We start from the raw sequence: 25,773 nt of genomic DNA, 5'->3' as shown, positions 1-25,773 counted from the left end.
AAGAGCTCGATCCCACAACTCTGAGATCATGACTTGAGCTGAACTCAGACACTTAACTGACTGAACCACCCAGGTGCCCCCATCTAACTTTTTTTTTTTTTTTTGATATCTCTATTTGGACATCTCACAAATTTCTCACAATTAGCACATTTACATCTTCATTCCCCTCAACAAGCAACTCCCCAATTATCTCACTGTTCCCAAGCCTCTCCCCCAAAAGTTGCTACAGAAATGGCTTTGAATATGAAGGAACGGGTAGCCTGGGTGGCTTAGCGATTTAGTGCCACTGTTCAGCCCAGGACCTGATCCTGGAGCCTCGCGATTGAGTCCCGCATCGGGCTCCCTGCATGGAGCCTGCTTCTCCCTCTGCCTGTGTCTCTGCCTCCCCCCCGCCCCCAGCCCTCTGTCTCTGTCTCTCTCTCTTTCGGTGTCTCTCATGAATAAATAAATAAAATCTTAAAAAAAAAAAAAAGAATATGAAGGAAGGAGCCATGAACAGCTCTAGAAGCTGCAAGAGGCAGGGAATGGATTTTCCCCTGGAGCGTTCAGAATGAACCAGCTTTGGAGGTACCTTTATTTCAGCCTCCTAAGATCCATTTTGGACTTCTACCTCCAAAATTGTAAGAGAATAAATTTGTGTTAAGCCATTATGTATGCTATAATATTTTATAGCAATAATAGGAAACCAAAAGAGGTAAGTGGTATCGCCCTGTTGTGTCTACCTCCAATTATATTTTAAACCAGTCCACTTCTCGCAATCTCCACCCTTGTAACCTTATTCTGGGTTTTGTATCAACTTCCTAACCTGTCTTTTCTTGGGGCAAATTAAAAATGGCTGCAAATATTTGGATCAACTTTCTCATCAAGAGCTGGAGTCTATTTCTCCTCCTTGAATTTAAGATAACCCCATGCTGCTTGGACCAGTAGAACACAGCAGAAGTGATGGTGTGTAACTTCCAGGACTTGGCCTTAACAGAGTTGTAACTTCAGCTTTCTCATGTTTGGACTGTTCCCATTGGAAGCCAACCACCACAGAAGACTTCTGATTAGCCCAAGGTACTACATGGAAAGAGGCCACCCCGAAGAAGCACCAAAGTCCCAGATTTGCAAGTCAAAGTTCCTTGGATCTTCCAGCATAGCCAAGTCAGCAGCTGAAAACAGTTGAGTGAAAGACCTTGCTGATTTCTAGCTGAACCCTGCTTGAATTCTTGGCCCCCAGAAACATGATCAAACAGAATCGTTATTTCAGGTCTCTAAGTTTGGGTAGTTTCTTACACAGTGGTAGATGTCTAAAGCACCTCTCCCCCAAGCCTGTTACTGCTCTAACCCACCTGTGACATAGCAGCCGCACCACCATGTTATGGTTATCCTGAGGGTCATTCCCTTGCTTCCTATTGCACTTAGAGGAAAACTGAGCTTCTATTCTCTGTCACTCTTCCTATTGATCCCTGGAACTCAGCCATCAGACATCACAAGCATCACTGGATATTTATGGTCTAACGGCTATTCAATTAGAAATGCACTTATTAATTCAATACCTCTTTACGCAGCACTGACAATGTGCCAGGCACTGAGCTAAGTGTTAAGGACACAGTGGGGAACCACCTGGCATGGGAGATCGACACAAAGCATGAACAGAAACAATGCTTTTAAACATTACAAATCAGGATAAATGCTGTGAATGGAAAAAGCACACATGCACTCAGCATGGTGGTAGAAAATTAAAAGGCTGTACCTGATTTAAGTAAGGTAATAAGGAAAGGCTTCTCTGAAAAGATGATGTTCAATCAGACACTTAAAAGTGAAGACCTTGCTATCATTATTCCTGGACCAGGCTTCATCTTTCCAGGTACGAAGCCCAGAGCCAGTGTCCAGGAGAGACCACACAACTCCCTGCTCCCCCACATCCTAATGTCTCTGTCATCCTGTCACCATATATTTTGCTGACATTCCACCTTCTTCATTTTCCTCTGCTCCATAAATTGCCTTTCTGCCCAGACTCACTCTTGCGGCCGCTTCCAGCCTCCAATCCCATTGCCCATAGTCTCCCTAGAGAGCCCTTTTGTCAGATAATTATCTCCAGGCTTATTGTGACATGGGAGTGCCAACATTAGTTTGAACATTAATACAAACACTGGCAAACCCAAAGTCTAATTACTTTTCAGTTCTGCTGGGCAGAGATTATTCACAATTGCTATATTTGGGGGGTCAGGTTGGGCTTCCTTACATTTGCTCTATTTCTCTTATATACTTATAAATATCATTATAAAGTTTTAAGCTTTATAAACAGAAGTTTGATTCCATTTAACTGTGGTGGAAAAAGCAACATGAGATCTTTAGTGTCAAAGTCACTTGGTGACAATTTTGCTGTGGGTGCCCTGGATCCTCTACTGCTGGTACCATGGCACAAGGGAACATACAGTGATGGGTGTGCAAGAGGGACTCTCACCTGGGAAAAACATTGCTCACTCATCATCCACATCTGTTCTGCCACTTTTTCATTCCACTGTATTTCAAGGTTGGCACAGGGAGAAAGTTACTGGGAAACAATTTTGGAAAAAGGATTCATGTAAACCATGATTCTGGAAATTCACATGATATGATTTAAGAGACATGAGGAAAGTCTGTCCACCCCAATATGGCTCCTCTGCCACCTTGGGGTGGCGCCTCAATTGCATACCAATCTAAGATTGTTAGACTTCTTAGATTGTTTCCAGGATATACTTATTGAAGTTAGTTCATGTCCATGGAAAAGGAGTAAACTATTGGAGATGTAAAATATACTAGACCAGGAGCCTGGAAGCCTGGTTCCAGGTCCTGGCTCCACTGCGTGGTGTCACTTTGGGCAAGACTATTAGTGTCAGAAACACAAGACTATGATTCTCATCTGTAAAACAGAAGGAGCAATATATGAGTCTGTCCACTGAGTCCTGTCTTCACTCTGCCACAGAAGATTTATCAAGCACCACTCTGTGCCAGGCCCTCTCCCAGAATGAGGGTAAAGCACCTTGGTGACACGGTACTTACAGGTGAGAACTTTGGATGGTTAATGGGGTGAGTGGTCCAGGCTGAAATAGGTAATTTAGGGGAAACATGAAAGGAAGCTAAGTAGAGACAATGCAAATCTCTGTGTGTGGCACAATGGAAGACAACAGTGTCCCTGCCAGAACCCACGGCATCACAGCAGGCTGTGAAATGGATGGTGGGTATGAAATTAGGCATTTTTCAGCCACTTCTCTATTTTGCCTAAACCAATGTCTTAACCCAGAGGTCCAAGGTGTTTTTATGGTGAGGTGAGAATAGTACCATATGGTGTTCAGGAATATAGGCTCTGGACTCAGACCTGAGCCCAACTCTTCCTGGGATGGACTCTACCTTTAAATTATGAGACATTGGGCATGTGACTTACCCTCTCTACACCTTTGTTGTTTCTCTAGGCCTCTTCTGTGATTGGATAATATCACATGAATTAAGAAGGGAAAGCACCAAGCACAGTTCTGGCTCAGAGCAAGGGCTCATGAAGGTCAGGAAGCCCTTCATATCACTTTCCCTTTCCACTTTTCGTCTTGTCACAGGAATCCTACAATTCATAATCCAAGTTATGTTTTGGTCCTATGTAAGTATGCTCAAATTTTAGGAATGGAGATTTACATATCTGGTAACATAATTTTTCAGTTGAATCAAATTCCCAGTTTTCTATAATTCAGCCCATTAAAGTTGTGGCAAGAAAAAGTATCAGCTCTTTGTCTCTCTGATATTAAAAAGATTGTTTTAGCAATTTAAGGAACATTGATAAATCAGAGGAAAGTGGCTCGTGAGGAGGAGTTGGGAATTTCTGAAGCCATTGATCCTTTGGATTCTGAAGGGCAAGTCTTAGATTCAGGAAGATGGTGACACAAGGGAGTTCTAGTTATACCCACTCATTTCATGGGGGATGAACGCTCTGTGTCTCTAAATGCCACTAAAGATGCAGGTGTGTTAAGGACCCAGAAAGTCAGCTCCATGAGCCTGGGTTGCCCTCTGACTGACATGTTATGGAACAGTCTGGCTTAAACCATCCAGTGCCCACTCTGAATGATGATGACATCTCTGAAGAGCTGGAGCTCCCAAGGCTATGGCAAGCATACCACCCTCCACCATGTCACATCCTCTCAGGCACCCTTGACTTAAGAGGAAGCCGTATGCATGGTTCTTGTGGGCACAGCCTCACCTGGCTCTCCCAGGGTCCTCCCTTAGCTCATGTGACTACAAATCATTTTGCCCAAGGCTTTCTCTGACATACAGAAGAACTTATTCTAAGCTTGAGGCAGTGTCAACTGCCCCCTGGGGCCACTCTCCATCCACGGGGAGTGGGGAGCCAGCCTCTCCCATCTTTCCAGCAAATGATTCTGGGAGGTATTTCACAGGGTTCTCAGAGGTCCTGGTAATACTGAATAAATTAACCATGTTGACAACAGAAGCAACCTCACCTCTGTATTACAGGCTTTCACTGGCTTTCCATCCTTCTCTCTCTAGCTTTCTGCTAACTTCTGCTTCCCTGGACTCCCTCCCAAATAAACTTCCTGTGCCCAAGTCCTCTCCTCAGGCTTTTCTTTCCAGGAAACCCAAACTGAGGCAGATACAGTCCAACCAGTACATTTATCTTTGGATGAGAATGGATTAGCACATAGCAAGAAGTACTGTCAGGTGCGGGTAAGGCCAGGGAAGCAAAGCAAAGGAATAAAATATCCTCCAAAGCTTTGTTAGTGTTCTGGAAAGAGAGATGATCTCATTACCTGACAGTTTCTCTGAGGTCAGTGGGTATCAGCAGTAATTCTTTTTTTCTGACTGCACATTTGTTTTTTTAGGACCATCCCAGATGCTGACTTCAAAAGCTCTCTAGTTTGTAATGTGCTATATAGGACTTCTTTTGTTCTTTCCAGAGTGTCTCATTCCATTTCGGCAGCAGACACAAGGAACACCATTATCATGGAAATGTTTTTAGTATCTCCTCCCTGCCCTGGTCAGGGGAGTCTGGGAAAGGAGACTGGCTCCTGACACCCTGCCCTGTCTTGGCAGTCAGAACCCTCCATCTGTGCCATCCTTGAGTGCCATGATGGAATTCAGACACGAGCATTTGTCAGAACAAAAGATATCTCTGTAATCTGTGAGGTCACAGGAACACATACACTGGGAAAAAGAGAAATGAATTATTTGACATCCACACTATGAAACAGAAAAATAGCAAACCATCAGGGAGAGACAAATATTTTTCTGGAAGAACTTGGCCAGTGGCACACATGAGAAACCCCACTCAAATCAAACAGAGGCTCAGCTATCTGGGCTTTTTAAATTTGATGTGATGTGAAACCTAGTTTTTCTACAATAAATAGTAAAGATTAAAAAAAAAACCTTCAGGTGTTCTTCTAAAAGGGAAGTTCTAAAGTCCCACAGAATTTAATTGACAAAGCATACAAATAAAATTTGCATTTAGGGTGAAAAAAACGTTACTTAGTGATTTGCATTTTCAAGACAATAAAGGGTTCAAGGAATTCTTACTTTTAAAAGTAAAGTTGCTTATGAGCCATGGTAAGCTAAGACACACTTTATTTTAAAGTGATTTTTAAGACCTCTCCCCTGCCCCATTTCAATGTCCCTAAAAGTTAGGGATGTATCTGACAAGTTGATGTTAAGGAAGGACTGTGTCCAAATTTAAGCACCAACATATTTCTTTCTTAATGTTATTAAAATACATGTATGCTTGATTCACACGCTGGTCTCAACTTCAGTCCTCTATCACTTCCAGACCAGGAGGCAATTTTCTTTCCCAGTGTAAAATGAGCATTATCAGTTCTCAGGAGGTTGGAAGATGGAGCAGGCCAGATGGAATGGTCTAGAATGGATGCTAACACCTGGTTTTAAAGGGGTTTGTGTGTTAGACTGAGGAGTCAGGCCCCGGCTTCAGTGGTGACTGCTCATTCTTCTTACATTGAAGGCTGACAAGAAGAAATATTTGCTAACTCACCAAAAGGAAGAAGATCCAAATGCCACTTTTCTTGCTTTCAACTTTTAAATTATAGCATAATATATATCATTCATACATGAAACTGCAAAAATATAAGTGTACAGTTTAATGAATTCTTTTTGTAGTGAGTATATCTGTATCATCACCATGGAGATGAAGATATAAAATACTATCACTGCCCCAGAAATGTCCCAATGCGCCCTTTCAGTCCTCACCCTTACAAAGGTAACCACTGTTCTAGTTTCTACCACCAGAAGAAAATTCTGCCCACTGCTGAACTTTGTCTGTATGGGACAGTCTCCATCACCTCTGACTCTTGTTCATACAACGTTATGTCTATAAGGTTCTTGAGTAAAATAGGTTTTTTTTTTTCATTGTTACATAATATGAACATATCAAAATTTGTTCGTTTGTCCATTGATGGGCTTTTGGGGTATTTCCAGTTTGGGCTATCATGAACAGTGTTCTGAACATCTCATAAGTGTCTTGTGGTGTATGTACATATACAGTGCTCCTAGGTGTAGCTACGGAGGTGGAATTTCTAGGTCACAGGGCACTCAGTTTGCAGGGTGTGGAGGGATTCAGTTGCTGCACATCCTTGCCAACTCTTGGTACTGTTAGTTGTTTTGTTTCTAAGCCATTTTGGCGTGTGTCTACAATAGCAATTCCATATAATCTCTTAACTTTGCATTTCCTTGATGACTAATGACTTTAAAAATCCTTTTTATATGTTTAGTGGTCATTTGGATATCTTATTTTGTAAAAGCCTGTTAAAATTCAATACCCATTTTTAATTGGGTAATCTGCCCTTTTGTTATTGTTCGTAGGCATTGTTAATGCATATTGGATAAATGCCCTATAATAATAAACACACATATCACAAATATTTTCCCCATTCTGTAGCCTTTCCACTTCCTCAATGGTGTATTTTGATGAGCACAATTTTCTACTTTTAGTGAAGCCCAATGTATTCATCATCTCATTTACATATATAAGATAAACGCCTTATAATTTTCCTTTCTTTTTAAAGCCCATATCAGCTATTGTGGTGAAGGTTATGGTGCCCTTAAAAGAGAAGTGGAAAAAGGTTTCACCTTTTCTAGTTTCTGGATGATTTTTATGAGACGGGTTTAGTGTTCTTCCTTAAGTGTCTGGCAGTATCCACAATGAAGTCACCTGGCCTGGAGCCGTTGCAGGCTCCAGAGAGGTAATTTAATAGATACAGAACTACTGAGATTTTCTATTTCTTCTTGTGTTCTTGGTAAGCTTAGTTTTTTTATTTTTTGAGAGAATTTATCAATTCTGTTTAAATTTCATTTATTTTTATTTTTTTGTTTTAATCGAAGTTTGATTTGCCAACCTATAGTATAACACCCAGTGCTCACCCCATCAAGTGCCCCCTCAGTGCCTGTCCCCCAGTCACCCCAACCTCCGGTCCACATCCCCTTCCACAACCCTTTGTTTCCCAGAGTTAGGAGTCTCTCGTAGTTTGTCCCCCTCCCTAATTTTTCCCACTCAGTTCCCCTCTTTTCCCTTATAATCCCTTTCACTATTTCTTATATTCCCCATATGAGTGAAACCATATGATGATTGTCCTTCTCCAAGTGACTTACTTCACTCAGCATAATTTTCAAATTGATTTTCACAAATGTATTCACAGTGACCCTTTTCTTCTCTTTTTTATATTTGAAGAATCCCTAGTGATGTATCTCCTTTTACATCCTTTGATTGGTAAAATTGTGTCTGTTTTCTCTTTCTTGGTTATCCTTCTTGGAGGTTTCTGAATATATGGACATTTCAAAGAACCAATTTGGGGCTTTGTTGCATGCTTTCCTGTTTGCATCTATTTTCTTTTTTAAAAAAGATTTATTTATTTGAGAGAGAGAGAGAGTCTAAACACACACACACACACACACACACGAGTGAGGGGGAAGGGGCAGAGGAAGAGAATCCCAAGGAGACTCTCCATTGAGTATGGAGTCTAATGCCAGGCTCGATCCCACAACCTTGAGATCATGACCTGGGCCAAAATCAAGAGTTGGACACTTAACTGACTGAGCCACCCAGATGCCCCAACTATTTTCCATGTTGTTTATATTTTTCTTTATTATTTCCTTTCCTCTATTTTCCTAGAGCTAAAATTTGCCATTCTTCTTTGATTTAGATCATAACTTTTCAGATTTCCAAATTACACATTCAAAGCCCATATGTGTTTCCTCTACTTTATCTGTGTCCCACAACTTTTATGTTTTATTTTCATTATATTGTATTCCAAGTATTTTCTACTTTCCACTGTTATATCTTATTTTACCCATGGAATATTTCAACATATATTACTTAGTTTCCAGACATGTGGGGATCCTTTGGTTTTCTTTTTGCTATTGATTTCTGGTTTAAATCTGCAATGGTCAGAACACATATTCAATATGATTTATATTTTTTGATGTTTGTTGAGAGGAACTTTATGACCAGCATATGATATATTTGTAACTATTTCATGTGTACTTGGAAAAAATATAATTCTGCAGTTTTTTGGCACAGTGTTTTACTCAAGAAATTTTCATGATCCTTATTTACATTTAGACTATTCTACTGCCTACTAAGACATGTGTTAAAACTTCTAGCTATGATTATGAGTTTTTCTATTTCTGCCATTAGTTCTGCTTTATATATTAGTTTTTTTTTTTTACTTGTGATTGGATGCCTCCAAATTTAGGATTGTTATATCTTCCAGCTGTACAGTTTTATAATTGTAAAATATTCCTTTCTATCTGTAGTAAACTTTCTTTACCATCTATTTCCTCTGATAATAGCATAACCACACTTTCTTTTGGATAATATTTAAGCGGTAAATTTATTTAAATACTTTTACTTTGTATCTTTCTGTGTCCTTACATTAAGCTAATTTAAGTAATACATAGCTATTGTTTTAAAATTCAGTCTAATAATATTTGCTTGTAATTGGAGTATTTATCAATTTATATTCCTGAGGCTTCATCAGAACAGATCCTGTTTGCATTACCCTGATATGAGTTTATCTTCTGACACGCAAGACAGAGTCTAAAAACGAGGACACACAGAGAACCAGAACAGTGGAGAAATGAACACTGGGACTTCATGACACCGCTGAGTTCCATGTTGAACTGTTGACATCCACTCAGCTCCTGTAGGAAGTTCCAGGAAAAGCCAGAACTCCCTACGCTGGGCATTTTCCCTACATGACCTGTGTGAGCACATAATCTATGGTCACCCTCTCTTTACCAGATACCAGTATCATACCTACTGTGCTCCAAGCACTGCTCTAACAACTTCACATGGGTGATCTCATTCATTTCTCAAATTTACCCTAGAAGGTAAGTACTATTTTTATTCTCATTTCATAGACAGAAAAAGCTAAATCTTACAAAGGTAAAAAAGAATTTGGCACAAATCACAAGCCAAATGAATTCCAGGGCTGGGAGTTAAATGCAGAAAATTTGACTCCAGTGTCTTAGGTATTAAATGTCTTACTTTTTGGCATTTTCTACTAGGTTTCTTACGTGGAAAGAAAAATCAGGATATTTTTAGACTTTGGCCCAACATGTATAACCCACTTACTTCCCCAAAAACTCTTTTATAAAACGTCTATTTTATTAATAATTGCTGATGATCTGTCTTTTCCATTGTTCTTATTTAAAGTTTTATTTCCTTTATTTCCTAAAAGTTCCATCCTTGCCTTTCTTAATGTTCTTAAATGTTTTATGGGTCTTCATAGCATATTTTCTATAAAAAAATATGGATTTTGGTTTTCTGTCATGTGTGGCAGAATTCGGGAAGAGATGAAAATATATGAACCTGAATTGTTAATCTTACATCTTATTTCTATAGGATGCTGTGCTTTTTCTCACCAAAGAAATGTTGACAGTTTGAATTTATAACAATGCATTCAGAAACCTTGAGGTTTTATAACAGAAAATAATGTATCATTAGGCACTCTGAAAGGATAATGAGGCATTTACTACTTCTTGCTCATTTTGGTAAAGGTTTCTAGAAATAAACATTAACTCGTATGGACTTGGCATATGGATCATTCATGAAGTAAGCAGAGAATGCACAATATAGTTAGCTGCTTGAATTATTTCTCCATAAATTATTCATGGTTCTAATTTATCTAACCATTTTCCTTCTCTTACAATATCTGAATTATTCTCATTTCCACATGTCAGGAGTGCATTAGCATCACAAGAACAAAGTTAACAACAACAACAAAAACCATCAACACATCCCCACACACACAAACCCCCTAAATGGTTGACCAAAGAAGCCATAGTCTAAGTAAATCAAAGAAAGAAAGAAATGTTAGAGCTGTATCCCTCAGGGGAAAACAACCCAATTTGGGGTTTTAGTCTCCCTCAGGAGCTAGAATACTTCATTCTTAATGAGATATCAAATAATGTGCTAGGTACTGTAAGGTCTACCTACAACTATGGTAGGTTGATGGTAGGTAGAATGAGGCTCTTATGGTCAATAAGCAGAGATCTCCTGAGATATCTCACTTTAAGTGGCAACTCTAGCATGTTCGTAAAGGGTCCTGAGCATTTTAATGAGATCCAGATTATAGAGCCCCTCACACCCAATCATTGTCAATTATGTAATCTATAAGACTTGAAACATATAATGTTTCTGTAGCATTATTTTCACCATGACTAATCACATATGTATGTGATTTTATATATATATATATATATATATATATATATATATATATATATATAAATTCATAGCACTTAGTTCACCTATTGGCATTATTGGCATTTAGCATTTGTTTGGCTACAATAAACATTATTAAATAATAAGTCAGTGATTTCCCTAATATCACAGATCCTAATCTGGTTCTCATTACAGTAAACCTATGGCAACCGTTTATACCTCCTGGAAGATAGGTGTGGAAGAGACCATATTATTATTTTTTAAAGATTTTATTTATTTTAGGGGCACCTGGGGGGCTCAGTGGTTGAGCATCCGCCTTTGGCTCAGGTCATGATCCCAGGTTCCTGGGATTTGGTCCCACATCAGGCTCCTCATAGGGAGCCTGCTTTTCTCCCTCTGCCTATGTCTCTGCCTCTCTCTCTCTCTCTCTTTCTCTGTGTGTGTGTGTCTCTCATGAATGAATAGATATATATATAGAGAGAGAATGTGAGAGTTGGGGGAAGAGTTAGGGGGAGAGAGAATCCCAAGTAGATACCTCACTGAGTGCGGAGCCTGGTGCTGGGCTCAATATCATGACCCTGAGATCATGACCTGAGCAGAAACCAAGAGTTGGATGCCTAACTGATTGAGCCACCCAGGTGCCCTGAAACTGTATTATTTTAAGTGAACATGGAGGATAAGTAACTTACTTTGGTGGGAGGCTCACAGGAGTGATGGGGAACAGTGATGCGTGAAAATGACAAATCCAGTTTGGGGTCAATTTGAATGATGATCAGTAGGCATGAGAAGTCCCTAGTAGCCTTTGAATGGGACATGTCATGTTCCCAGATGTTCTTAGGGAAGACATTTCAGCAGTAATAAGTGTGTGGGTTGAGTCACAAGGGAAGAGAGGAAGTCAGACTTAATAGAGATGCTATTCATAATGCCCTGTCATAGGCCAGATAAAAAGATAATGCCTAAACTATTTGTGGCTATCACAGTGCAGAAGAGTATACAGGTAAAAACCACATGGAAAAGAGAAAGAATGAGAAGTGCCACTGGCCTCTCAGGTGACGAGACATTAAAAAAAAAAAAAATCCAAAGCTGTGAGCTTCGGAGCCTGGGAAGATAAGGATGACATTGCAGGAAGCAGAGAATCCAGGAAGGTGAGGTTTAGAGGTTTATGAGAGTAAGTGTATTTGTATGTGCATACAAATACATATGCACACACATACACACACACACATCTTGAGAGACAAGTAAAATATACAGGTGGAGATGCCCTGTAGGCAGGTGGGAATGAAGAACTCAAGGTCAGAAATAGAGCCATGAATTTGTAGACATCCTAAAGAGGGGATATTTAAAACCACTAAGTTGCATGAGACTGTTGAGAATGGTAGAAAACAGCAGAGGAGAATTGAAATAGAAAACTAATGGAATATCTCCCATGGAAGGAAGGGTAAGAAGAGGTGATAGAGGAGGAAAATATAAGGGGTTGCCATATATAGAAGGAGTGGGAGAACAAGAATAGTTTAGTGTTTCTGAAAGCAAAAGAGAGAGCATTTCAAAATTATCAAATGCTGTGGTGGGAATGTAAAATGGTCCTGCTGCTGTGGAAAGCAGTTTGGTGGTTCCTCAAAAAGTTAAACATAGAATTACCATATGGCCCAGCAACCACTCCTAGGTATAAATATAAAAAGATTGAAAACCAGCGCTTAAACAAACACCACAAATGAATGTTCAGAGCAGCACCATTCACAACAGCCAAAAGGTGGAAACAGCCCAAATGGCCATTAGCAGATGAATGGATAAACAACTTGTGGACTAGCTACACAAAGTAATATTACTCAGCCATAAAAACAAAACAAAACAAAAAAAAGAAGCACGGACACATCTACAGTATGGATGAGCCTTGAAGACACTATGCTAAGTGGAAGAAGTCTGTCATTATATTGTATGATTCCATTTATGTGAAATACCCCAAACAGGTAAATTCTCAGAAATAAAATGTAGATTAGTGGTTGCCAGGGACTGGGGCGGGGGAGGGGGGGAGGGTGGTAGATGTGAAGATCAAGTACTTAATGAGTATAAGGTTTCTTGAAGGAAGGATAAAGTATTTATCCTTTAAATACTAGATGCTGGTGGCAGTTGCACAACATCATGAATTATTAAATGTCATTAGTATGTTCACTTAAAATGGTTAATTTTATGTTAAATGAATTTCACTCCAATGAAATAAAACTTTCAAAAATAAAAAATAAGTTGTCATGCTTCAGAGAATTCAAGTGGGCTCAGGACCAAGAATAAGTTTAAGGAAATCCACTGCTCAGTTTCTATGACCTTCCAAACAGAACAATTTCTCTAAAATGTTGAGGGAGAAGAAATGTGTGGGAAATACCAGAAAGGGAGACAGAACGTAAAGACTGCTAACTCTGGGAAACGAACTAGGGGTGGTAGAAGGGGAGGAGGGCGGGGGGTGGGAGTGAATGGGTGACGGGCACTGGGGGTTATTCTGTATGTTAGTAAATTGAACACCAATAAAAAATTTAAAAAAAATGTTGAGGGTAGGAGCCCCATTTTGGAGCACTGAGGTGTGAACTTGTATTGAAGCAGAGATTTTGAGTGAAGAGTATGCTCTCAAGAAGACTGGTGAAGGGACAGGGAATGATAAGAAGTGCTACCACTTGGGGGAAATTTGTTCAATCTGGGGAGATTTGAGCATGTTTGAAGATGGGAAGGATTCAGAGAAGAGGAAACAATGGAAGGTGTAACAGAGAAAAGGCAGCACGTGATAAAAACAGAAGTACAAAGGAGTGGCTTCAAGAGCACAAGCGAAGGGACATGTCAAAAAGAGGGAGATTCCCTCTTCCTCTGTGAGGGATGGGAAAGACTGGAGGTGGGAGAAGGATGGGGAAAGCTTAAGCTGGAAGAAACCTTATATAGAGAGAAACACAAGGCCAGCTGCAGAAAATTGTAGGCAATGGGGTTAGGAGTTGCTGCTTAAGACAAATGGGAAAGTTGGAGTGGTGCTCAAGGTGATGAGCAATAAATTCAAGGTGAATAATTGCAGAATAGCAACAGAGGCAGGAATCTGCAGAGAGGGAGTTGCTACAGCTTCAGAAGAGTGAATGCCTCATCAACCAAGTCCTTTCCACACCACCCCATCCTGTCTGTCAGAAATCTGTTTGCTTATAAATGGGGCTTCATATCCATACCTATTGATATTGCCTTACTAATTTCAGCCCATCCTTACAGATGCTTGAATTGTTTTTGAATCTTGAGTCTATCATCCAGTTAGGATCCCAGGGTTACAAACTAAAAAAACATGTCTTCATATGTTTATTTTCATCATTGGGGATGAAATCAATCAGCTAGGGCCACTGCCTGCATGTACAGAAATCATTCTCTTGGCTGACATAGATTATTTTTTAGGACTTTTGGTTGTAGCTCTTCAACCAATCTGAATCTACTTTACTAGCATTTGGTAATAACATTCAGTTCATTTTTCTCTATCTTGCCAAAAAAAAAAGTATAAGATGTTTTGTTAAATGCTTTTTTTGAATAGTCTGAGCACAGAGCATGGCTTCAAAATATTCTAGTTGTAGGACTATGGGCAAGTCAAGGTCTTTTCCAAGTCTTACTTTATTCATCTGTAAAATGAAGATAATAACTATTTCATAGAGTTTCTGTAAAGATTAAATGACTTAATATAAGAAATGCACAGAGAGTGATTCCTGGCACCAAGTTAGAGCTAAATAAATGTTCGCTATGATTGGCATTATTAGCATCAATATCCATTCCATTTCTGGCATTTGTTTACTCATTCAATAAGAGTGTTTTCAGTGCCAGATATTATGGTAAGTGCTAGATTCATAGCAATGAGCAAGTCAGTTATAGCTTCTATCCTTATGGAGCATATAATTTTATTTTGCCTAATAAACCAACACCAAAATAGTAAGACTTTTGTAGAATTTGAAAGAGAAACATGAAGGAAATTACTATTATTATTATTTTCATTGATTTTTCTTTGATTCAGTTTCTGGATCTTCTTTCTTAACTTCCTTTTTTGTCTCTTTAGGGAAAATATTATCCAAAGGTCTGATTGAAAGAGGAAATCATAAGAAAACAAGGCAAAAAGACCGATGGTCATGGTCTCAGAGTTTAAGCTTTGCTAACAAGCTCCAAATTGAATAAGAAACTTGGAATAAAAAAGCAGTCAAAAAAAAAAAAAAGCAGTCAATCCTCAATTATCTGTGTTAACTGAGGTTTGTGAGAATGGACAGTGAAAGGAAGAAAACAATGTATCCTGATTTGCTGTATTCAATCTCACAGGACTAGCTTGAAAGAAAATAGTAGCATGCACAGACATCTAGTAAGAGTGATGGACAAAGGGCAGTCCTCAGAAAAATCCTGGTTAGGTTATTCATACCATTCCCTGGGTCTCTTGGAAAATTACCATTTTTTATAGTTTTGTAACTTCAAAGGAAAGGAGTTGTAAAAAAGTTCCTCTCAATAGAAGCCCAATTTCCCTGACATATTGAGGGGTTGGTTGACAATGCACACCATTTGTCAAAAGGATTTGCTGCAAAAAAATGGAAAATTGGGGGAACGATCTGATTTCCATTGAGAGCTGGAAGCCAGGAGAAACTGTGTAGACATCAGGGGAAGGAAAAGCCCCCTCTTGGATCTCATGTCCAATTTTCTCTAGCAAGTGGAGAAGACATTGAATAGAAGAGAAGATCCCACACTTGACCCTCCTGAATTATAAGAAGGCTGGAGGGAAATCACCGGGATCAATGGGGTCAGAGCAGTAAGCTCAGTCCAACTGAAGGCTGCCTCTCATTCACGGAGGATATTTTAGAATTTGCTTGGAGGATGGTCTCAAAGTTTTTAAAGCCCTTTTGGCCTTGGGCAGCCCTTGAATGCTTGTATTAATTCATCTGCAAGGGAAACTCTTTGTTGAAAAGCCTCCCCAACTGGCCATATTTACCAGTCTGGAGATGGAGGCTTGACAAGACCATGAGGATGCCATCTTTGTCAGCATGCGAACTTTCTCTGCTATGTGTGAGTCCACTGATAGATCAAATTCTGAGATTATATATGGAGTATTACTTAAAGTACTTTTTTTGAGAATTGATCTTTTTTTTTTTTTTTTGGTAGAGGAAGAAGAGCAGGTATTAACAAAAATCTATTTTTTGTAAAAAATTTAAAAAATATCATTATACTTTGATGGCCACATACCCATAATATTTGCTTTGTGATTGTGCTATCTCTTGCCTAATTAAGAAAGATATAAACAGTTCAGCAAGTGAAAATATCAGACCCCATTGTGGACTCCCGGTAAGATGTAGGTACTCACATTTTTTTTGTACAGACCTGGGGGTTTCTATTTCTGTTAACAGGAGCCAGGGAAAAGACATAATCTGATGAGATTAGACTGTGGGCACAGGTGGAGGATGCTTCCTGTTTGTGTGACCCCCTTGACACCACTACACTTGCCTTTGTCTGAACAAACAATTGAGTTGAGGGTCAAACAGCATCAACAGTGTGGTCCCAAAGGAATTGCCACCCTAGCCTTTACCCCAAACCAAGCCCAGCCACAGAGGTCAACAGCCCACAGGCATCTATCCAACATGGGTGGATGAGAGAAGCTTGGCTGGGCCATAAGGCTCTTCTTTGATATTGTTTTTCCAAATGCTTAGGTTTCTGCCTTAAAAACTTGGGCGAAGACCTTATCATCTGACTGACCCATGTGCTGGTGGGGAGAAGGACTGAATCACTAGTACATATTCCCCTAATTTTTGAGTATTGAAACCTAAGAACCAAATAGAGACAATCTATGGTCTGTACCAAAGGCTGTGTTCTCTTGTCACTGGAGTTTTTTATTTGTTTCAATAGAAATGAGAACCAGACTCTTGCAGAGTGGCCTAGAGGCATTTATATTTGGAAATCTTGCTCTGTTTCCATTGCTTGTTTCCAAAGATTCTATTCATGAAGAAAGTTTTTAAAAAGTGTCATGACAACACGTGGCATGTCCATCTACCTAGGATTTCCCCACAGTTCTCAGTTGATTTTGCAGTGTTTTAAAAAAATATTTCCAATCACTTTGAATTTTACTAAGCCATTTCATCTCTGATGAGAGCAGTCACACTTACTGACAAAGCCGTGGTGACCAAGTATCTCCACACACCAGGTGAGAGAGGGATTTGGAAAGAGGTGGTCACCCCAATATTTAAGCTCAGAATACACTCATATTTGATTAATGGTAATAAGAAAAGATAGAGGGTTAGAAGCATATCAGAGAGCCTAGAAAAATGCGCATTACATCATATTATCTATTTCCATCCAAGATACCAGGTGAAAATTTATCTCTGATGATGCTATATTGCTTTTCCTTGAAAAGGCTCAAGCAGCTGTTGGAAAGCAAACTGTGGCTAAGACACTGGACCCAGGGATTCACTGTAAATCAGACTACTACTGCCTGACTGACTCTTGGACCTGAGACCTACCCTCCTGCTTCCGGGGGTCTCAGTTTCCTGACTCATAAAATACAAATAACACCATCTACTTTAAGCCACTGTTGTGAGGATCAAATCTATAGAATCCATATGAAAACAAAATTTTAAACTATACTTAAAAATATAATGTAGGCGTTTTCCCTAGACTCCAGGACTATGAAGGTGAATAAGATAGAGTCTGAAATAATAGGAACTTGTGGCCAAGAAACATTCACATTTGGGAAACCTTGTGCTGTTTCCATAAGCTTCTTTCTCCAGAACTTCTATTCATGAGAAAAGTTTTTAAAAAGTGTCATGACAACACAGGACTTGTCCACCTACCTAAAATTTCTTTAGGAGTTTTGCTCAGCTCTGCGTTCATTTTTTTTTTTTTTAATTACTAACCACTTTTTAATTTTTCTATGTCATTTCATAGTCTTTATAGGAGAATAGAAAAGCACCAGTTCTGTTGTAAATGTCAGTATTACCAAAATAGCAGTGATTTCAGAAAATCAGAAGGTCCAAGCCCAAATCCCAGCTCTGCCACTTGCTGTAAATGATGACATTAGCTAACGTACTCCACCTCTCTGTACCAGGTTTCATTCCACATCCACAGGGTAGGAACCAGATCACCAATGGCACAATTTGCTCTGAGGATCAGAGGCACAGACATATGTGTGAAAGCATCTAAGACCATGCCCTAAACGTGGCAGGCACTCAGCAAACGCCTCTTTCTCTCCCTCTTTAAAAATACTTAAATGTCTCCAGAGAACTCCAGGAAAGCTCTGCCCCACTGGAAGACATTTGCCACCAGTGGCTATTAAGCACTCAACATCTAGCTAATCTGCCTTAAGATTTGCTCTAAGTATAAAATATACACTGAATTCCAAAGGCCTAGTGTAAGTAAGAAAATGTAAAAATTTCATAAATAATGTTCACATTGGTAACTTGCCAACATGAAAATATCTTAAAGAAATTATATATTATATATGTTGGGTTTTATATATGCATATATATTACATGTATATATGTAATATATATAACATGTATATGTATAATACATACATTTACATATATATGTATATATTACATTTATACATATTACATATAAGAATATATCACATATATATTATATATATACATATGTGTGTGTTGGATTAAATTCACATAAACACACATATACACACATATAAAGGGAGAAAATCTACATTCATGAAATTTAACCCCATATGTATATATGGAGTGTGTATATGTATGTGCTACTATTAGGAAACTTAAAACTACATATGCAGCTAACATTATTTTTCTATTGGACCATACTGCTGTACAAAACATGAAATCTTGAGTTTTCACAAGCCAAAAGGAAGCTGTTTTTAGTTATGCAGACTTTCTGTGGGATCAAATATTTTTCCCTAAGCATTTCAATTAAAATTAATCTTCAGTATACATTTTTCTTAGTTTTGATCCACAAAGCAATCTGTTATATACTTAAATTAATGAATCAAAGGATGTCTTTTTATCTGTATTTGAATAGTATCCTGGAGCTAAGAATCATAAACAGAACAATTTAGGCATGTGTCAAAATGTAACAGCCTAATACCTTGTTCTGGGCCCAATTCTTGGATCTGCACCATAATTTTCACACTATATATTTTCCCTAATTTGGATGACAACTGTTAAGTGGACACTAATTCTCCTAATAGTAACTGGGGAGGCTTTAGCCATGCAGAGTGATACTTCGCAGGATTTTGAAACTATCACACGTGTCAAATCAGAGCCTATACTCAGCTCTAACTCCTCATTTCTTTATGGCCACCGTAAATGCACAGATTGGTTCTCCACTGTGATGGTTGTAAAACATATTTCATGGGAGTGAGATCAATGCCACTGACTAGCTTGACAGACTCCAAGCCACTCCCAGTCAATGTGATAAGGTCTTGAAACAAGGCAATTACCCTAAGCTGGAGGCTCACTTTCTCAAGAATGCTTTAAACAAAGGAAGTCAAGTCCCTTCTGTGGGGCATGTCAGTGACCTGGGAGGTTAGATGGTATAACGGCTTAGACAAACAAGATTCAAATGGTTGACTCAGAGTTGATAAAAATTGGAGTTTAGGTCAGTAACACATGTGCAAAACTCTTTTTTGTCTAGAATGTGTGAGATCAGGAAAGACGGCGAAGAAATACACAGAGGTGACAGCAACTCACTGTGCACTTCAGTTAAGAGTAAACAGTCTGTGGCTGAGACCCTCTGTTAGCACGGGCTAGGCATGATATTTAAAAACAGTTTTTTTGTATTAAAAACATTTTTTTTTGTATACCCTATGCTGGCATCTAAATAAGACTGAGGTCTACATACAGCCACTATTTCACAGATGAGAAGACTGTACCTCAAAGGAGTTAGATGACTGTTCAGTGCCACATGACTAGCAAGTATTAAATGTGTGATTAGAATCCCAATTTAGGGTCATTCTGGGTCCCACTTTATATCATGCCCAGCTCAGCTAAATGTCACAGAGCATGTACACATTTGGAGCCCCTAAGTCACACAACACATGGAACCTGGCGACTCCACAAGCAGTGGACTTGCATGCCCTAATCCCCACCAGGGTAGAGATACAGAAGTAGCAACGGTATTAACATGGGCTGCTGAACAGTCAATGACATGTTTTATATTTTTATTTTAAACATTAAAAACAAAACAACTGTTTCCTCTCACGTTGTTCCTTCTTCTGATTGCTCCTTTTAGTTTATCTTTTTGGAACTATTTCCATCCTAATTCTTGAAACTGGATTAGGAGCCAAATTTATGTCCTTTAAATGAAACAGTGATGATGATCCACAAAGATAAACAAGCCTTACATTTAGTTTTTTCAGTGTCTGTCATAACTTTCTTTATTCATTTTATTTTGGGGGGAATGTTTTAAGTGACAAAAAAGGGGGAAAGTATTTTTTTTGCATTTAATTAAGCAGCTTCATTCAGAAACCAGTTTTCCTTTACTAAGAACGCCATGTATTGACTTCTAGTGAACAAGTGTAAATTGTTCATAATTAACTTCTAAATACTGCCAAGTCTCTTGGTGTTTATTAAGTGCACCCATAGAAACAAAGAGTCCTGGAAGTCTAGTCAGTGTTTCACTCACAGTGGACACCTGGGGAGTGAAATAGTAATGATTTAAATTCATGGGGAATTCTAAATTCTGTACAGGTAGTAGTCCAAACAGAATTTGGTCACGGTGGGAAGAGGGTAGAGAGCTGGGTTGTCTTGATTCATCAGACTCATTCGCTGAGAGAATTTATTATAGTCTGGCATTGATGATACAATGATGAGGAAAAATTGGCATTTTCATGGCACTTACTTTGTGCCAGGCACTGTTCTAAATGCTTTGCATATATTTGCTCATTTAATCCTCACAACAGGTACGCCTGGGTGGCTCAGTGGTTTAGCGCCTGCCCTTGGCCCGGGGAACGATCCTGGAGTCCCAGGATCGAGTCCCATATCGGGCTTCCCACATGGAGCCTGCTTCTCCCTCTGCCTGTGTCTCTTCCTCTCTCTGTGTGTATCTTGAGAATAAATAAATAAAATCTTTAAAAAAATAATTATCACAACATCTCTATGAGGTTGACACTGCTGTGAAACCATTTTACAGCTGAGGGAACTGGAGCATCCCAGAGTTCAATGCAAGGAGTGATGTGAATGGTGTCATGCATTCTACTCCTACATTTATCCAAAAGACATGCACTAAACACCAGCTATATGTCAGACACTGTGCCAGGTGCTAGGGATAAGCCATGGACACAGAAGAAAAGAAGGAAGGAAGGAAGGAAGGAAGGAAGGAAGGAAGGAAGGAAGGAAGGAAGGAAGGAAGGAAGGGAGGGGGACTATATTCCTGCCTTCAGAGAGCTTATACAGTCTCATCAGGGGAGCCAGACTTTAAACACCTGAAATAAATGCATAATTTACAAACTGAGAAGAGGGCCACTAAGGAGCAGAATGATCACTCTGAGCAAGGGAGCAAGGGAGACCCTCCTTTGGCATGGGGAGCAGGGACCACTTTCGGGGTCAGGCATTTCAGCAAGTCAAGCCTTACAGTGGAAAGGAAGCAGACTTGAGCAAAGGCTGGAGAGACCAGCCAGGCTAGACAGTGAAAGGCCTTTCCAGACATCTGTGAAGGTGACAGGATATTATCCCAGGGGCCAGGTGAGCTGATGAGCAAGCAAGGTCCCATTAACCAAGGAATAAAGTGACCCTATTTGCATTTAAGACACAGCCCTGTGTGAGAGCTGGATCTAAGCCCACAGCCGGCAGGTGCCCACACATCTCCCTCCTGTTGCATTGTGAATCTCCTGCTTGGTTCTTGAAGATCCAGCTGTCTAGGTCATGGATACCCAAATTCTTCAGCTGCTTAGAGTGTGAATGCCCACATTTCAAGATGAAGCTGGTGGGCACAGTCTCTTTTAGCTCTCAAACTGGAATTCAAAATAAGTTTCTATAAGCTCCCTGATGTTCTTACCTCCCAGCCTGACTTCATCCAGTTCTATAATTGATGTCAGTATTCCCTGCGATCATCTACAGTCACAGAAGCTACAATTTCTTAAGTCAGAAAGAAATAATTAAAATGAAAAGATAGCTTTTTAAAAAAAGAATTTTATGCTAGACATGAAATTGAGGTTGATGAGTCCCATTTGCACAGCAGGTAAAGACATCTCTACCCAAGATGTATAAGGAATGAATCAGAGCTTGCCCATATAAATCTTTGGAACCCCCTATCCAAGGTAAAAATAAATAAATAAAAGCAAGCACTCTGCCGTCTTCCCATTCACCATTGTCAGGCAGTGTGCATAAGCCACAGTCTGTCCAGACATACTTCCATGAGTGGAGTTCCTCATAATCTTCCATAGGGTAGAAATCTCTCTTGCAAGCATGGTAAGTCTCAGCCCTTCCATACTAATCATGCCTCCCCTGTCAAAACACAAGAGGAGCTACTCCTCTACCCTCTCAAGTCTAAAAGGATTGTATATGCCCATATAGACAGATCCTAGCTTCTGGACAGCCCATTCAAAATCCAGAGACAGCCCAAGAGCCTATAATTAAGCTATTAACAATTAGACTTGGGGATCCCTGGGTGGCTCAGCAGTTTAGCACCTGCCTTCGGCCCAGGGTGGGATCCTGGAGACCCGAGATCGAGTCCCACGTCGAGCTCCCTGCATGGAGCCTGCTTCTCCCTCTGCCTGTGTCTCTGTCTCTCTCTGTGTGTTTCTCATGAATAAATAAATAAAATATTTTTTTTAAAAATTAGACTTCACAGAATTAGGCTTTGTGGGTAAAATGAGGTTGTAGGCAGCAGGTAAAAATAAGAGAGACACATCATGCTATTAAAGATCTGAGCTCTGGTTATGGCTGCTGAGTGGGCTTCAATGGGGCCACATTCATCTGAGAGAGTCTTTCCTTCTAAAACACAGTGGTATGAACGTAGCCACCATGATACTGATCCTATTTTGGACACCCTGAGTACCCCACTGCCCTTGCTGAACACAACTTCTCTTTCTTCCTTTGGCTTCACTTTCTCCTCCTGTCCTTAATCTCTACTTTCTGACACCTGACTCCTGGCCTCAGTGAGGTCACTTAACCCTCAGGACCTACCCTTTCTCTATAGGTTCCAATATGGTATCATGGTTGAGATGGGTCACCTGGTGTCCTGTGCTGTGCCCAAAAGAATGATTCTGTGATGCAGACTATTCTTACCCCCATCTCCTAGATAAGGATGTTGAGGTTTAAGCAGTTGGGTGGCTTGCCCAAAGTCACATAACCATAGGTGGTAGAATGGAAACTTAAACCCACTTCAGTTCAACACCAAAGCCAAAGCTCTACCACTGTACTGTTTTTCCCTAAGTGTTTATCCTAAGATCTAGCCTGTCTCTGGTCTCATATCTAGCCTGTCTAAACTAGCACCTTTGCCAACCACCTCTTTTCTCACTGGTCCAAACCACCTCCATCCTCTACAGCTTAGAATCGCTCAAACACTAAATCCTAGCTCTTTCCTCCTTCAAATCACACCATCCATTTGTTGGTTTCTTCCATTGCTACTGTATTTCTCTGACTTGTGCCCTCATCTCTTGGCCCATGGGCAGGAAAGAGAGTGGATGTTTGGATGGAGAGGCCATATCTCAATCTCATTTCTGCCAATTTCAAACGAGGGGATCTTGGCCAAATTCTCACATCTGAAGAAAGGGTGAAGTCAGCAGCCCCACAGGAATGTTGTGAGGGTTAAAGACAACAGACACTAAAGCACACATTGAGATGCACACACTTGGGAGAGTCCCACTAAATAATAAATCACTCGGCTCTTTGTGTTCTCAGTTTCCCCCATCTGTAAAGCAAGGACAGTAGCACATGCCTCATTGGAGGTGGAGAAGATATAATGAGTCAGCATTTGTGGCCAATGAGAGCAGCACCTGGCCACGGAGAGTGCCTTGAAAGCACTGGCTATGGTACCAACTCAGCTTCCTCTGCCCAATCTGTTCTCTCAAAGCACAGAGCAGCCAATGGCATTGCTGCCCTGTTTGGTGCCTTTTCAACATACTCATTCATTTTCCCTCCTCACCCGGGAGCTATGCTGACTTGGGTGCTCATTGCTTCCCCTCTCTAGCAGCTGGCTGCTTGGCTGCACATAGTAGGGCCTCAAAAATACCAAATGGATATCTCTAAAGGAGTATGTTCCTCTTGGAGGAATTCTTTGGCTAGCTATTTTGTTTTCCTATCTTTTTTTCTTTTTAAATTTTTAAATTTTTTAATTTTTATTACAGACACATCTGGGCAGTTTTGTGAGGCCTATTTTCAAACCTCATAAAATTACTGGAGGCAGGAGATGAATGCCCCATTCTGCTGGAGTCTGGCAAACTGAATGGCACAGCAGCCTCCACCATGGTTTAAAAGAAACCAGCAATTGCAGCCAGGCTTTGTCGACAATGTACTCAGACGGTGGCAAATGAGAAATGGCCCTGAGGGGCTTGGCCTCCGGGAGGGTGTTTTTCTGGTACTCAAGAGGCCAGTTCTTCACAACTGAAGCTCTTCGTATTGAACCCCAGGTCTCTGAGACTGTCAAGGTAGAGTCTGTCCTGAGAAGTGCCCAGAATTCCTTCTGCTCGGCTTTAAGCTAAATAGTATGACATTGTCTTTTCTGGAATAACGGTGAGCCAGTAATCATGATGCACAATGTCCATCTAAATACATCCCATCCCACATGCAAACCCCCTTTTGTGAATCTCTGTACCATTTACTTGTTCCTAAGAAGCCCTTTGTGCTGCACATCCCAGCAATTGTTTTTGCTTTCGGTATTTACCAAGTCATTTATATCACAAGTTAGTGAGATGCTGTGAAAATGACCATGGCTAAATAAGAGAAAAGCTTGCTTTTGTGGTGCCAGTGGGTTTCCACACTGGATGTATTCATCAATATCCTATTTTCTTTGAAAGTATCAGTGGCACACTGTGGATTCCTTTTTAGCTTGCTATCTACCCTCAACTCACAGATTCATAGATATGAAGGGGAATTGCAGAGTTTGTCCGGTCTAGGGACGGCAAATATATATATTCCACCCACAGAAACATCTCTGAATGATCAATGGATAGTAGCTTCCAGAAGCACTGCATTGGGAAAGATACTCAGGTCAAGCCAGGGATAATTAGCAATATCTGCCACCAGTATGGTGACAGAATGGGGCAATGCACATGCCGCTTATTTGCCATCCCAGACTGTTTGACCCTTCTCGTCTGCAGATAAAGAAGTTTTATGATTCTTTCAAGATCATGCAGACAGTACTGGAAAGGAAGTAACACTCACACTGCCAGTTGTACTGTCTCTCCTCCTCGGCCGTAGAATTGGTGTTCGCTCCACACTCCCACCCTCCACCACTGAACAAAATTAGCAGATAAAGCAAGGTTATGGGGAGTGTGGCAGACGGAAAAAGGCAGCAAGAATCAAGGCTTTGAAAAATTGAGTAAGAGCAGACCATCGAGCAGGAGAAAAGGCTAGCCACACCAATCTGAAGACACATGAGTATTACGGTTAGTGTTTTGTCGGGGTCTGCTGTATGGCTTTCCTTTCTTTTTAAAAAATTGTATTTAAATTCAATTTGCCAACATATAGTAAAACACCTAGTGCTCATTTCATCACAAGCCCTCCTTAGTGCCCATCACTCAGTTACCCCGCCCCCCTACCCACCTCCCCTCTGCGACCCTTCGTTTGTTTCTCAGAGTTAGAAGGCTTTCATGGTTTGTCTTCCTCTCTAATTTTTTGCCACTCAGATTTCCCCCTTTCCTATGGTCCCTTTCACTATTCCTTATATTTTGCATATGAGTGAAACCATATGGTAATTGTCTTTCTCTGACTTATTTCACTCAGCTTAATACCCACCAGTTCCATTTATGTGCCTTTCCTTTCTATCAAGAAACCACAGAGGCTTTAAACTCTTGATGAAGGAGGAGTAGGTGAATCCATTGTAGCAAAAAGTCTCTCAATGACACAATCAGGAAGTCTAAAGAGCAGCAGTTTGTAGCCTTCATAAAGTGTGTAAACATGTGCACAGGTGCAGGGATCAGCCTACAT

General features: G+C 40.1%; 1 protein-coding gene across 3 annotated transcripts in view; it reads right to left on the bottom strand.

Annotated features, from left to right (window-relative positions):
* The window catches only part of CDH13 (cadherin 13), a 1,001,991-nt gene that overhangs the window by 606,331 nt on the left and 369,887 nt on the right, over positions 1-25,773 (bottom strand). The window lies entirely within an intron of this gene.

This window comes from Canis lupus, chromosome 3 (assembly GCF_048164855.1).
Source record: "Canis lupus baileyi chromosome 3, mCanLup2.hap1, whole genome shotgun sequence".
Lineage (NCBI taxonomy): Eukaryota > Metazoa > Chordata > Mammalia > Carnivora > Canidae > Canis > Canis lupus.
This window is presented reverse-complemented; position numbering and strand designations above follow the sequence as displayed.